The sequence below is a fragment of the Ascaphus truei genome, chromosome 19, assembly GCF_040206685.1.
Source record: "Ascaphus truei isolate aAscTru1 chromosome 19, aAscTru1.hap1, whole genome shotgun sequence".
Lineage (NCBI taxonomy): Eukaryota > Metazoa > Chordata > Amphibia > Anura > Ascaphidae > Ascaphus > Ascaphus truei.
In genome coordinates, this window is record NC_134501.1 from 14,499,309 (window position 1) to 14,515,929 (window position 16,621).

The 16,621-nt window shown below is 42.2% G+C and overlaps 1 protein-coding gene across 2 annotated transcripts in view; it reads right to left on the reverse strand.

The window, feature by feature from the left end:
* The window catches only part of CDH13 (cadherin 13), a 423,340-nt gene that overhangs the window by 115,914 nt on the left and 290,805 nt on the right, over nt 1-16,621 (reverse strand). The window lies entirely within an intron of this gene.

Sequence of the window (16,621 nt, forward strand, 5' to 3'; positions counted from 1 at the left end):
ACCCCTTAAGGCCCTAGTAATCCCAAAGGGGGGTTACATTATGAAACATCTCTTCCAAAAGAAGGAAGATCAGTTAACACTTAAATTATTTTCCTGTTAAAATCAAAAACACAATTTTTCTCATTACTGTATATTTAAAATACCAACATTACATGATAAACCCCAACTCCCGGCCCCTATTAAGAGTTTTTTAAAGCCACACTTCTGAGAGTATTACCTCTCCATCAGATATGTAGGGCAGTCTCAGAGAGTGCACACATTCTATTTCCCGGTAACAGCCAACCATAAAGATATTACTGTATTAAAATAGTGACTTAAATTATGATTTTATAATTGGATGAAATTTAGGCCATCATAACTAGTAAGCGATATTGACAAAATTTAAGGCACTAATAAGTCATCAAATCAATATGAGATTAAAAAGCCAAGATTAGAAAAATAAAACTTAATACTGAAATATTATTAATGCCTATTAAGCAAAAATGTCATCTTTAGGATTAAATATCTTTTTATGGATATATAAAACGCTCCAGCTCATAAGACAGCAGGTCAAAAATGTTTATTGCACCGTGTGCGACATTCAGTACTCAGCAACTTATTGAAGTGGTGAATTATAAATGCTCCAAACCACACTATGAGATATTACTCCTGATAATCTAAATCAGCGGTGCGCAAACTGGGGGGCCGAAAAATTTTTTGGAGGGCGCGGGCAGTTGCAGAGGTCCCGCGCTCTTCCCCAAGGCATTTAAACTGAATGCTGGGGGACCGCACGAGGCCTCTGCAACCTCTACTTACCGAGGTTCAGCCGGCTTCAGGACGCATGACCATGACGCAGCGGTGTCATGTGATGTCACGGTTGCCATGGTAACGTGACGTCAAATGACGCCATGGGTCTCATGACGTGACATCATGCGATGATGCTGCACAAGGTATGGGAAGGTGGGGGGTGGGTCGCAACATAGGAGGGGACCGGTCAGGGGGGGCGCAGCACAAAAAGTTTGCGCGCTCCTGGTCTAAATTAAACAAGTCAAGCACATCAAAAAAGGCAAAAAAAGAACGTAGTCTAAAAGGTCATAGGGGCCTATTCACTAAATTTCGATAAGCTCATTGCAACATGTTCGCACATTCCTACCTCATGGTTTGAAATTTGTGTAAAAACGGTACTCACTAAGAAAAATCGCTTTTTTTAGCGTTTGGTAAAAAAAAATGCCTTACCGCACTAGTTTGTATTTGCTTAACAAGCGGAATGAATTTAATGTGCGATATCCCTTCAGAGTCTAAACGAGGGTTTGTGTGTGATGGTGGATGAGGAGGACCACTTCCTAACCTAATGGATATCTCCCGATGCATATACAGTATGTCCCTTCTAATCTCCTTCCAGATAAATTAGGGAGTGATGCCTGTGCTGAAAAATTAACATACGTGAGGTACCATGGGAGATATGCTAATGTCTATATAACGTATAAAGCAGGATTTTCAGCGCTCGTGCTGCAGTTGTTTCGTTAGGAATAATCCCTGTGCTGCTCGTGCATGGAGCGTCTCCCCAGAGGCTCCCACTTCAGAGGTGATCCCCCCTCGAAGGGGGGGAGGACACCCTGAGAAACAGAGACGAAATAAATGCACAAAAGCGCACAAGGGACGGAGGTCACGACAGGTCATCCTGCGCGTGTTTGCTGAGAGGCTGAAACGGAGCTTGCCTGAGGCTCCAGAGGCGGTTGTTTCCATCTTCCTTTGATGCCGTGATCCGGATCCTGTACGGCTATCAGAGGTCCCCCTTCTCTGCCTCAGTGTGAGTGTTCGCTTCCCCCTGTCAGCAGTATTATAGCTCTCTATGGCGGTTTTTACCTTAACTCCCTTGGGCTGTTAGTACTTTCTCTGTTTATTATTTTTACATTGATTGTGTGTTTTTTTCTTATGTTGTGTATGTTTTACTGTGTTAGAGCTTTCTATGTTTAGAGACCATATATATGGTTTACATTTCTGGGCAGTTAATTCATTGAGCTGAGGAGGGGTTGGATCCCCTCAGCTATTTATGTGTTTGTTTTAATAAATTAATACTAATTCCGTCCCTTGTGCGCTTTTGTGCATTTATTTCTTCTCTATATAAAGTATATTTAATTGAGTCACATCTTAAAATATATCCTTCAGACCAATCAGTTTAAAGATCCGTGTGATGAAGGGGGTACCAGTGTCAGACCCAACAGGATTAGAACCCACAACTTCTGCTATTTATAGCCGCAGACCTAGCACATGGATTGGTGTACATGCCATGCCTTTCCTTTTTTGGAGTGATGTGACTTCCTCAAAAAGGGAGGGAAGATAGCCAATCAGATAGCATGCCTCCACCACTTTTTGATGATGTAACATCACTCCAAAAAAAAGAAAGGCATGACATGGTATATACACCAATCCGATTGGTTGGTGTACCATGTGATGGCTTCCATTTCTCCCCCCTGCGGCCCTGATGATATGCTCAGCAGTGTCATTCTTACCACTTACAGAACTGCAAGGGTTAATAGCACACCATAGTTAGGAATAGGACAATCAAACAATATGCCCTCAGTAAGCAAACGTGTGTATTTAGAGCACACAACGCATGAGTTGATCAATGAAGGCTTTACATGAGAACACAAAACATAAGTAACCACTTACAACAGGGGAGCTCAGCTACAATCCTCAAGACACCCCCCCCCCCCACCTGGTTAGGTTTTGAGGATAGCCCTGTTCAGCACAGGTGGCTTAATCAGTGGCTCAGTCAACGACTGAGCTACTGATTGAGCCACCTGTGCTGAAGCATCCTCCAAACCTGACCTGTTGGGGTTGTCTTGAGGATTGGAGTTGAGCACCCCTGACTTATAACATTCTCCCATCAGTGCTAACTTATCTCCCACCTCCCCTCCTCCTCCCCCCCCCCCTTCCCCCTCCTGCCCCCTCCTCCTCCCCCAATTAAACCAATAATTTCCAACAAAAAGCGGCTTTTATTTTATTTAAACCATTTCAGATTTTCATGTCATTTATATTTGTAATCTGCAGTAAAAAAATATTCTCCAACGCGGTTTCCCCAGTCTCTATCCTTCTTCCACCATCCTCCTCTGCATTTGGTTGCCCTTTGCGGAATCTATGCGCCCTTTACCCTGCGTGCGAAGCTTCGTGACACTTGCAAGGAGTTTTCGGTGTCCTAAAATGGAAAAACTATTTTGTTATTAACATTGGCTTAGGATTTCAACAACGTAGACGGTAATGGTCAGTAGGGGCTCTGTAATGGTTATACAGGATCTTTGGGGTGGTGCACAATATCTAGACGTAGAAAGGAGGTATAAGGGGTAATTCTATATAGTTTGAAGTTGCCATTTTTAGATGATAATCCACATTAAACGAGCTCTACTGATGTTAGGCTCTCATGGACTGCTTGAATTGCATGAACAGTTTTCAGTTACATTTGTAAGGTAAAGACATGCATTTTTTCAATACCCCTTTGCCAAAGCACTGTAGTATGGGGGAGCTGTCCATCGTTCACAGTCCTTTACATTCACTCTACAAAGCATATCAATTTGTGCACAACCCATGTGATGTCATTGTACTGTAATATTCATATTGTGTAGACATATCAGTGTGTGTGTATTTGTGCATGGCTGTGCACACTATGAATTTTTACGTGTGTGTGTATGTTGCGCATATAATGGCAGTCTCCGGGTTAGTATGGTTCAATTTCTACCATGTGTATATCTTGTATCAGTATACAGAATTATCTTCCATTTTGTGTGTCAATATTGTACAGACAATAGGCATGAGTAGTGTGTAGTTGTACACATTTCTCATTCTGTGTACTTCTTGTTCATGTGAATTGATGATGACTATTTTGAAGCCTTTGTGTGTACGTGTTCGTTCTAGATTGTGTGTCCATGAATGTTGTGTATATACAATTTGCTTATCTGTCTTGAAAACTGTGCCTATACTGTGTTGAATGTTGGCTGCTTGTTGTGTTAAGGTCCCTTACCTGTTATGTGCTGCTCTGGCTGGGAATCCAATGAGCTGGTTGTGGACTTAGATGGGGAAGAGTCTTTGAGTGAAGAGTATCCACTTCCATAACTTCTTCCATGGGTTTCACTACGACCTCCTACATGGGTTTCACCACGATCTCCTCCATGTCCAGCCTCTCCATGCCCTCCCATGTGTGGCCCCACTACACCCAAATTGAGGTGGGCAGCAGAGGGGCCAGAATCTTTATGGGAGGCTGCCATCCCATGCTTGGCTCCCTGGTCCTTGCTGGGGGGTGGTGGGACTAATGAGTGGACCATGGTCCCATGGTCCCTCAGAGTATAGCGCAACTCCAGGTTTTCTTGCATCAGGCCCACCATCTTCCTGAGCTCTCTGTTCTCTGTTAGCAGTCTTACATTCTCATTCCTCAGGCCTTCCACCTCGTGGTCCTGGGTGAAGGAATCCATAATGCCACCTCTGGCTAGGAGAGGTTGGAGAGGTTGGTGGTGGTCCTCCCAGGGTTGTGATCCTTGTTGCAGGGAGGGCTTGCTTCACACCTGACAGCAGCTGGTATAGATGCTATGAACTGAAGCATTTATATGGCACTGCTGGCCTGTGACTTCATGCATTGTGACCATAGGGTTTGTCACAGAGGAAGCTGACATCACTCACTCATTCCATTCCCCCCCCCCTCCAACACACATAAGCATTAACAGCTGATTGGAATGGAAGGGTCAACATGGTTATGGAAATGCCAGTGAACCCATAAATACCTATCCCCAGTTACTGAACATTGACACCTCTTCAAATTTAAGACTGGTCTTGGTAGTGGGGATGCTAGATTTTTGGGGACCTAAGCAATAATATTTCTGGGTGGGCTACACTATGCTGTTTCCTTGCGTATTTTGTAACAGAATCCAAACATTACCCAACCCCACACATAAAAGGAATGTTGTACTGTAGTAAAAAAAAAGTAATGTTTTAGGCTTTTGTATTGTACAGAGCAAGTCCTCTCTACTTTCCTTATACAGCCAACTCACTCATTAACTCAGAACAATCAGTCAATGATCCATATGAGTCTAAACACCAATCCTTTTATTTTATGTATTTATAAAACGTTTTACCAGGAAGTAATACATTGAGAGTTACAGCTGCAGCTGCCGTTATTCGAACACTTCACGCATTGTGTACATCGGAATACCGATGTCATGACGCGGGATGTCTTCCAACCTTACCGCCTTAAGACACGAGTGCGGCGAGTGCAGAAAATTGCATTTTAGTGTTCTGGTTTTTAAACACCTTAAAGTGACACAGTAGCACAGTACTGTACAAATTGCAATTCATTCATTTCATTGCACCCAAAGCAAAGCAAATTCAAACAAAGCAATCGCGATAAGCGCGGGTACCTGGGGCGATTGGCCGCGTTTATGCCGCGTGGAGTACAACAGAGCACACGAAATCGGCGCCATGATTTGTTCGAATAACGGCTGCTGCAGCTGTACCTCTCATTTTCAAGTAGGTCCTGGGCACCCCTTCATCCCCATCTCTCCCCCCCCCTCCTCCTCCTCATCAGATTTCCCCCCCCCCTCATCATCAGCTCCCCCCCCTCATCATCAGCTCTCTCACCCTCATCATCAGATCTCCCCCTCTGTAATATCAAACTACCTAAATACCAACACTCTTTTTGTTCAATTTGAGGGCAATACAATGAATAGAATGTGTGAAGATGTCCAGGCTTAAGAGCATACAGAAACTTGTATTGTCTGCCTGGGAATGGCCTTCTCTAGACATAACTGACCATTGAATTTATAAGCAAAATCTTTCCCAATTATATTTCTTTCATCCACTTGGTTGCTCCTGTCTTCTATCAATGAGACATTGCTACTGCAGACAAGAAATTTTGAAACGCTGCCCTGGGTCAAATGTTGTCTGAATCTGCTATAGTCAGTAGAACTGACAAATAAGGCCGCTGAAAATATAATGCGCGTAGAAGATGGTTAGCACATCTGTTGACTGGCTCGTTAATAACAAAAGTATAACACTTCAGGGATTTATAATGTGCGGCAGGTTCCAGTGGAAGGACGTGTGCAATTTATTTTAGGTTTAACTGCTCACAAATGTTACCCTGTCCACTCAGCAATGCATTGCGAAGCATTAAGTGCCGTTTGGCCCATTCTACTATCTGGCCTTTTCCCCTATCTAACCCATTCACTGCTGGGGCCTGTCCTGGCTACGGAGAGGTTAAGGTTCTCTGGGAGGCTTTTTCCTGCTTGCGCTACTCTTTCAATAAAGAAACACTTCTTCACATTGATATGTTTGTCTTTGAAACGTTCACGCGATCCCCGGCAATTAATTTAAATGCCTTGGGGAGGACTGCAGGACTTCTGCAAACGCCCACGCCCCCACAGACAAATCTCCCACCCCCCCTGGGGGTGCGCCCCCCAGTTTGCGCACCGTTGTGTTAGCCCACACCCTCCTTTCTTCCAAGAGGATACAACGTTTGGATCAGTCATTCCGATTTTCAATGAAGAATATGGAAAATAGCTGAAGCGCTCAAATGCAGGTATAATATCAAAAATAATAAGCCAAACTACTAAACCAGGGTACTAACAATTGATATAGTACCTATTGTGTGATATTATGGGTACTATCCTCCTGAAGACAGGTGGTGTGTGGTGCAACCTACTCACCATCAGTCTCATTGGCAGGTTCCCCTGAAAAATATACAAATACTCACATCCTGGTAGGGCAGGTAGGCAGGCTGTGCAGCTACTCAATGCAATACAGGGAAAAGGGAGACCAAAAACGCACCAGCACAAACGGAGCAGGAAGGACCCAAAACAAAAAATGATTAAAAATGATTAAAAATGATTAAAAGGGCACTGATTAAAAGAACGCTGACGTTCGAAACGCGTTGGATGGGTCTTTTGTCACATTAAAGTGCCCTTTTAATCATTTTTTGTTTTGGGTCCTTCCTGCTCCGTTTGTGCTGGTGCGCTTTTTGGTCTCCTTTTTCCCCGATTTTCAATGAACACTATGCATTCTGTTCCCTTCAGTTCTTCGCCCAGAACCAAACGCCACTTCCTAGATAAAGTGATAACAGAAGATGCACCTTCTCCTTATTTTTGCTAAAATGACTTCACGTACTGTGACAAAGTACCTTCTTGCTCTGTACCTTTTGTCCAGGGATCAGCACTTTCACACAGCCTTCCAGGTAGAGGAGACAGTCTTCTGACACAGAGGTGAAAAGCTTGGCCTGTTTATTTTGCCATACAAATGCTACAGCAGATAACAGGTGTAAATCAAACAAACAAAACCAAAGTCTTTTTCTCAGCATAACACAGCTTTGCAGCACACCCTCCTCTTGAGAGTAAAACAGCTCTGTCTTGCTCTGTTTAGAGCATCCTTTTAATCGTCTCCCTGCTCAATCAGCTGCTCCAGTCCTGTGAAAGCTGGGAGAGCTAGAAGTCCCGGTCTGGATTCCCCTTGGTAAATCTCCAAACCTGGAGTGGAGCAGAAACCCTGCACTAATTTAGGGCCATAATATCCTCTTTTCACTACTGTTCCCTCATATCTGTCACAGTACAGGCCAAAAATCCTTTTCCGCTCCCCATTGCTTCTCTAAGATCATTGCTGATGTCTTTCCTCCTTGGCATTGTGTTAACACACACCTGAATGCTCCAGACCAGCAAACTGCTAAAACTTCGGCTTTTATAGAGGTGGTTACACTTGCTGATGATCAATTAATCAATGGCATTTGATTAGCAGCACCTGTCTGCTACTTAGCATCTTAATTCCTATGGAAGCAGTAAGGGTGTACTTAGTTTTTCACACATAGCTTCTCCATTTTGTCTTTATTTTTGTTAAATAAATCATGACACGGTGTAATATGTCATGTGTCATCTGAGGTTGTATTTACCTAATTTTAAGACCTGCTAAGGAACAGATGATTGTTATTATGTCCTGATATGTAAAGCCATGGAATTCAAAGAGGGTGTACTTTATTTTTCACACAACTGTTTGTATGTATGTATGTGTATATGTATGTGTGTATGTGTATATGCGTGTGTGTGTGTAATATGTCAATAAATAATTTATTCTCACAGCATGTCTTTTTTTAAAAATTTTAATACACACACACACACACATATACATACACACACACACAGCTTCCACAGTGACACACACACCCACAGTGACACACACACACACACACACAGTGATACACACACACAGTACCTTACAAGCCTGTCGCTCACAGCAGCACGGACCGTACACACAAAATGTGCGTCACACGCGCGAGCGCACTATATTACTAGCCATATTAGGTCCCCAGAATACCCCATACGTGAAAAAATGATAATGTTGGCCATAAACTGCCCGAGCAGATGGTTTTAGCCTTGGGTAATCTGTGTGAATTTGGTGTTCTGGGTTAACCCTTAGGTAAATAGTCAGGTATCCCCACTGCAATGTATTGATAGAACGCCAAACGTGTGCCAGTATTAAAATGGTCACGGTGGTTACGGACTAATGCTCGGAGGTCTGAGCAGTAACTATAAGATTGTTATCCTTGGTATACTTTCATATGGCCAGTGTGTGGTCATTTGCAGGATCCATAAACATTACAGATGAGAGACAGGCTGCTCAGCCTGTAGTATTGCCCGGGAGATGATGGTAAACCCTGAATAGGTTAAGAGGTTTAGTTTGGAGAGTTGTATTCTCTTTACCCAGGGCAGTACTTGTAAGGCTAGGCCCTGTGTATGCCGACATTGGTATCTGGTCTGCGCCAATAGACCAGCTGTTAGCCGGCAGACGCACTGCTCATAGATCACCGGTTCTTCGTTATTGATGAGGCACCGTGTTGAAATGACACACCAGTTTACAGGCAAGCTAAGAGGGAAAATCTTGAGGTGAACTTGACTCCTGTTTTATCAGGAGAGCATGCATACACACGCCTTGCAACCACCATGGCTGCAGGCATCGGCGCCGCCCCGGAGATGTTAAACACCCGTAGCTCGAGGATAGGTGTGCAAAACCCGAAGTCTCCGGGTCGAACCCGGAGAGGTGGCAACCCTGATTTAGACAGATTTTTTTTTTGTTTGTTTCATTCCAGCTCAAACTGCATTCTGCTTCACCTCAACATACACAGAAATGAAATGATTCTTTAATTACATTTAGAGCAAGGCTCAGCATGCGATTTCAGCGGGTTTATGTAAAATGCTAGGACTTGAATCTATTCCATTATTGTAGCCACTAATTGATACCTTTGTTCAGTGCCGATTCAAACTGCAGTAAAGGCCTAACGGGCTTATGTGTCCCTTTGAAAGATAAAAGTTTGAAGTGCATATAACATATAGCTGCAGTTACAGGGATATTTGTCTTGTTCAAGTCCCGTGTTAAGTTGCAGGCAGCCAATGTGATATTGCAAAGGTTTCCCACTCCTGATGTATACACATAAAGAATCCTGTATTCACCGCAAACCTTGTGCAGGAACAGCATCGGATGTATCAGATATAAAAAGGAAATTCCCATTGAAAGCAACTGGGTTTGTCACTTTAACAAATCTGGATCAATTATTTGGTTTCCGTTTGTTGCTGATTTTACAGCAGGTAGTTGGATAAATGACCCTCAATGTACTTACACATTATTTACCAATTTGTAGGTGTACAATGCATAAATGTAACCCCTTTTCTGTGACAGAGGCCACTCTGGGTAACGCATAGCACTGCATAGCAAAACACTGTACAGGACAACACTGCACAGCACCACACTGCACAGTAATGCACAGTAATGCACAGCACTGCACAGCACTGCACAGTAATGCACACTGCACAGTAATGCACAGCACTGCACAGCACCACACTGCACAGTAATGCACAGTAATGCACAGCACTGCACAGCACCACACTGCACAGTAATGCACAGTAATGCACAGCACTGCACAGCACTGCACAGCACCACACTGCACAGTAATGCACAGCACTGCACAGCACTGCACAGCACAGCACCACACTGCACAGTAATGCACAGTAATGCACAGCACTGCACAGGACCACACGCACCACAATGCTCAGTAATGCACAGCACTGCACAGGAATGCACTGCACAGAACCGCCCTGCACAGGACCGCACTGTACAGCACTGCACAGTAACGCACAGCACTGCACAGGACGCAGAGCTCAGGGCCGCACAGGAATTCACTGCACAGCACTGCACAGGACGCACAGCTCAGGGCCGCACAGGAATTCACTGCACAGCACTGCACAGGACAGCACTGCACAGCACCGCACCCACCACAAAATAACACACAGGAACGCATTGCACAGCACTGCACCGCATAGCAACGCACAGGACTGCACAGCAATACACTGCACAGCAATGCACCACACAGCCCCGCACATCACTTAATAGCCCCAGAGGCAGCAAAGGGATTTTTAAAAATGGAAACAGTGAGAGTTTGCACTGACTTTTTTAAACTTCTATATTATTTGGACTGACCGGTGCCGATTAATAGAATAATTTTAGGAAACTGATTTAAAATGTCAGAGAATGAAACTGTAAAGAATTTAATTGGGAAATACTGTATAGTATAAATATATACAAGAAGATGGTTTTTGTGTTTAGGCTTATCTGAAGTACATGCTTCTACTTGCAAAAATGCATTTCCAACATTATGATCTGTATCATCTAACCTTTTCTATTTCAACACAGTCACAATGTAACCTCAACAGCACATGCTAATTACAGGTCATTCATTCATAGTGTGTACCCAACACTAACTGCAAACCAATTGTTAGTGGGTTTTTTTTTACAATGGCTCTGCACAGGGACGGATCTCAATATGCAATACAGCTTTCCTGATTTGCTTGTTAAACAACTGTCTTTAAATTGGATTAAAACCCTTGGATGTAAAATCTCTTGAGCAGTCTCGTCTCCAGGAATGACAGAAGTACAGAGTGAATCTGAAAGGACCATACAAAGATTTGACTTGTTTTGATGTGCCAGTTTATGCCAAATTTGTTTGCAGTTAAAATCCGACAGTAGAAAGCTCGCCAGGGAGGCCTTTCATATTGTCCAGCCCAACGGCACTGCTGCATACAGATATTTATAACCAGAGGCAACAATCTTTCATGGGTCATCTCATGGGATCCAAATGAGAAGGCTGCAATCTTTTCAACAAAATACCCTGAATGCTCATCACTGCAAGCTTAATAAGTAATCGCCCGACTATGTTTGTCATTTTGCATACCATGTTAGTTTAATGCTTTGTGAACACATTGGTTTCCGATGTTGCTAACTAAATGCAATTGACATCCATTTCTTCATAGCACGTGACGCTAGTTCTGCATGGATTCAGTTACGTTGACATTCCTGCTGTTCAGCATTAGGCTTAGTCCATAGACACTTCGCCCGTGCGGAGGCGCGCTGAGGCTGAGGGAAAGCGGTGCTTTCCCTGGCCTTAGAGCGCGCGCCGTCCGTGGGCGGACCAGTGACGTCATGGAGCTGGTTCACCCTCATTGGGCGAACCGCTCACGTGACCGGCCCTGCGCTCCGGCGAGCTCAAAAACTAAAGATTTCTTAAGACACACACTTCCGCAGGCGTGCGAAAGCGTGCGCGAGCCCCTGCTAAAGCCGCTCTCATTGCGGCTGCAGGGGCTCAGTGCCGAGCAGCAGCGCGCCTCAAACAAGGGTCAGCGCCTAAGCGCTGACCATGCCCGAGGCCTTATGGGCCCAGTAAGTGGTGCTGTGGGATAAGACAATTTCTGGCACCAGAGGAAACCTTATGCCCTATTCATTTGAATGGTGCTGTACGGTGTGTTGTGGCTTACTGCTGCTTAGTAAATATTTGCTTATATTTTCTAAAGCTCCTTACACATTGTACAGAGGAGCTTGTTAAAATGAGTAGTACTGTACGTGTTATAGTGCAGAGTGGCATCTCCTGAATAAACTCTTATTAGGGTACTGGGGTTTCTGGGTTTAGCACTGTTTAGATATTGTAGGTCTTGCAGAATTGTAACCTAACCAGAATAAAACATATTTACCTCTTGTATGTGATTATCTCTTGTGCTGTGCCAGTATATTGGATCCCCAGGGATCCTCACAGACTATAACTATTTACCGTGCACCACAATTGCGTCTCCTGAGGCCTTTCTTTCAGTGTGCTGCCATTATATATATATATATATATATACAGTATATATAAATATATATATATATATATATATATATATATATATATATATATAGTTCTTAAAGGGATAGGAACAAAGGAATTTTGTATAGCAGCAGAGGTCACGCAAAAGAACTGAGTACATACAGTATGTAAGACTGAGGATCCATTGTTTGGCAACTCATTCATTTTAAGTAAACCGACACCTTTTTTCGTTAGATTCTCATCGCACATCTTTGTACTTTTGCCAATGAACTATTTTCTAACACAAAGACATTTCCGTGAAATGTGTTCTTTGTTGGACTGAAAATACTTGGTGGAAACAGTTTTGATGCCGTGAAGGGAAGGCAACCTCAGAACACTATTCCCCTATCTATCATGTGTGGCCTTTTACAGGAATAATTGAAGAAATAGCTGTGACATTGCAGCGGAAGCTTTAGGGAATTTAAGATGAAATTGCACGAGTTCCATGAGAAGAGGCACATATATAGTTATAAGAACCAGCGGGTTAGGTTAAAGTTCTCTATAAATAAACACCTTTTCCTTGGGCTTTCACAGTGCGAGAACAATTCCAGCAGAGCGTGGATTCTATTGACCGTTTATATTTGAGGGTCAGGAAGCTTCTCTGACTCCTGTATCTCAGGCATGGCTTGTTTGCTTTCCATAATCAAATGATGGACAGGTCAAAATAGACCAAAACTGATGCAATATTCAGTTACACATACTATTTGTGGCTTCTTTGGTTGAGATGCATAAAAATCAGTTCAGAAATAGACACTGTCTGTATGTGATTGCTTATTATATTCAGGCAGTTGGAGGAAATTTGACTTACAATAATATTATCCAAACCAAACCCATAATTAAACAATGCAAGCAGGTTCAGTAAGAGAAACTTTGTATATGTATTATGAACGCTTCCATTATAAACAAGTAATATCTGTTGATCTTATTAATGTTACATTAGAGAATATATTCAGTACATTTTTTTGAAAGTTGCTTAAAAATATCATTTTTGCTCTCCTAATAACGACAGTCCTGTTCTGCTTCTCCCCATCTTGTGTATTCAAAGCATTCATTTCAGAGATATACACAAGCGAAGCATCCTTCACAGCATCCATTTGAAACTAATATCCTAGATGCAATTTTAAATCCCATTTGTCCTGGGCTCTTGGGTAAAAACAGCTCACACAGCTATAAAAACCAAATCAAGAGAGTCCCTTGCCTGCAACAAATACTCTGATGTAAGTCTGTTGGGTCACGTCAGCAAATCCTTGTTACCCACTGTAGTGTAAACTTCAGAAAATTAAATAAGATCTAAACAGACCTATCACCCCATTGCATATTTACAATGCAGTTTATTCTCCATATAAAGCATGATCATATCTAGCTGCCGGAAGAAGCCTGCATTGGCGAAACAGCCGTCGGCGTGTTGGTCTTGCTGGGACCTGTACCTCCGTTTGATACATTCACCTTCCCCTGCTAAGCGGTGCACGAGAAGCAGCGTCTGTGATGATTACATGACGGGGAGTGCTGTGGAAATCTGAGAGCTTTTCTACTTCGGCTGAGTGCTGTGTTACCGTACAGTACATATGTCCAAACATCGCTCTAAGTGCAAGGGATCTTGACAAATCAAAGTACATACAAGTACTCTCAGTATGACCAGTGTCACATCGCTGATACCATGAGGGCCATTTTTGGGAAGTATCGCTTTTATTTGCTCACACCTACTTTATACCATTTGGGACTCTTTCTCATCTGAAGTGGCAATCATTTTTGTATCTATTCGTTAGTACTCATTTTCTGTTCTGACACAACTGTGATCTTGCAATTTTCTGGACGCTATGTTTCCATGGAGAACAGATAATGGATCCCTAACATGTGATTCTTACATCATCATTAATATACACCTGCCCCTGCCTAATCAATCTAGTGGGCTCCAGTTCTGTTTCACTTAGTACTGGGTATATCTCTTTGCATTTGTGTTTATACTTGACCGGCCAGTCTAAACTTTCAGTGGGAACAATTTGGATCCTGCTGTCAGTTCAGGTTACTATGTGTATATTTCCATTTTTTTTGCATTATTGCATTTGACTCTGCTGAGATTGCTCTCTCTGTCCCTTGGTATTTCTTAGCTCTTGTGAGTGTTATTTAGATTATAGTAGGAGGTTTCTCTTTCAGGTCCCCGCCTGATCTTAATCTCTCTGTTTTATCACATTCTCTGTCTTTATTGGTTTAATAAATGTGTTACTTTTTGCTATACATTAGAGTGCTTCATATGGGTTTTCTTTCTCTCTTGTGTTTTCATATATTTTTCCCATACCCTGCCACCTGGCTTACTTTGGCTTTATTATGTAGTCTTTGATGTTTATACTTAAACAGTGATTTTTGATGCAGGTTTTTCTCGTGTGTGTTTATACATATATATATATATATATATATATATATATATATATATATATATATATATATATATATATATATGTATATACACTGTACACACACACACAATATATATATATATATATATATATATATATATATATATATATATATATATATATATTTCCAATCATGCAGACTGTCAGATAAGGCAATCAGTTAAAGGTAGTAGTAGTTTTTCACCCACTGATGAAGCACGTTCGTGCGAAACACATTGGGTTCGTCACTACTGTTTGAATTGTCATCATGCAAGCGTCTGCGCATCGCCACATGGAGACAATTACTGTTGAGCTGCTCATCTGCCTGATCGCGAGGTCTACCGATCCGCATGCCGCTGCCGCCGCCGCGTGTGAGATGCTTCACCAGCGGTTCAGCTGTTGAGCTGCCTTCTTTGTTCTCCACGGCTCCTAGGTGCTGCGAGCAGGGTGTTCTGCAGAATACCACCTTTGGACTATCCAGCTCACTGATTTCGTGGAGCCCACTTATTAATTTCTTATCTGTAAGTTTGTAATATATGTTGGTGGTTTTTTTATTATACATCATTTACCATTCATTTCTGGTTTCCTGTGTCTTTTCTGTTGTGTGTGTGTGTATGTGTATATATATATATATATATATATCACTAACCGTGTATACACCACTATACTATTGAAGCATGTGGATGATTAAAAAGACAGTTACATTAACCTTTGCAGTGCTGGATTCTGGCAGCACCAGTTTGCCACTGTACCTCTGGCACTTCCGCGTCATGTGACTGCTCTTGGAGCGATTACATCATATGACTGGTGCCCAGATGTCAGTAATGAAATTAGAGGCAGCTCCACTTCGGTTTGGATCGAGCTGGTCACTGTCGGAGCGTTCAGTCCAATCTACATCATAATGGCACTCTACAGGTTAAACATTGGAGTAAGCACAGTGAAAAGGGGGAATCACGACCCCATAGAGCTTCACTAGGAAAAGCATACTTACAGTACAGCACTGAATTCCACTTTTTGTTACAGGATCAGTACTGTAGCTGAAAGGTGGGACAATTATTTGCTAACTGTCAAAACCTTCATTTGAAAGTTGTTATATTTGATCATAAATGTAGTTCAGGGAATTTATGGTAGTTTCCAGGCTGAAATTTTAAACAGTCAAGAACCCCGAAAATAGGAGGCTTTTAACAGAAGTCATTGAGCCCAAGTTAAGCACTTACTATTACTTTCCAATATGTAATAACAATTTTAACTCAATAAATAAAGACTGGTAAGTAAATTAAATGAAGGTGCACCAATTGATCCCAATGACGCTGCTAGATTCAAGAGGTTTAGTAGCTGATCCTAGAGAAATGGGATTGTTTTTAGACTTTGGTACATTTTCTTTTGTCCAGGTTATATATCACCTTTGTTGTCAATTAGCATTTAAGACCACGCATGTTTTTTCATTTGGTGTTTGGTCCTAGAAGCTGATAGGCAACATCTATGAATCATTTTCATATGTACGTAAACTCCCATTCAAGTCAACTATCATAGGTTGGCACTATTACAGGTTATGAATAACCCCCTTGGTGTGAAGAGCCATCATGCCAAGGTCTTAAAACCCATGAATAGCGCCGTATGAATAATTAAATCGATTGGCCCATGTAGAAGAAACACACCTAGTTTTCCTTTACTTCTTTTCTAGTAAATAACTCTTCTGACAAAAAGTAATTTGAATAGCCACATCTATAATTGTATTACTGCATGTAACATACTGTAGAATGTGCTAAACTTGCAGACATGAATGAAAGTACCAGCCCCCTACCCCAATTACTTCTAAACTATCCAAGCCAGTGTGGACGCTGCTCTACACTGGGAGATGACCCATGGTTTGGAATAGATGTCATGGTAAAGATATCTGCCCTTTTCCAAGATGGTTATCAGTTGGATTATTGCGAGGTGCCATGGTCTCCTCTCTGGCATAGATATAATGTGGCTGCACTTCAATACAAATGATGAACAAATACAATCAAAATTAATAACATTTTGTTGCTTTTATACTATAGTAAAGTCTATA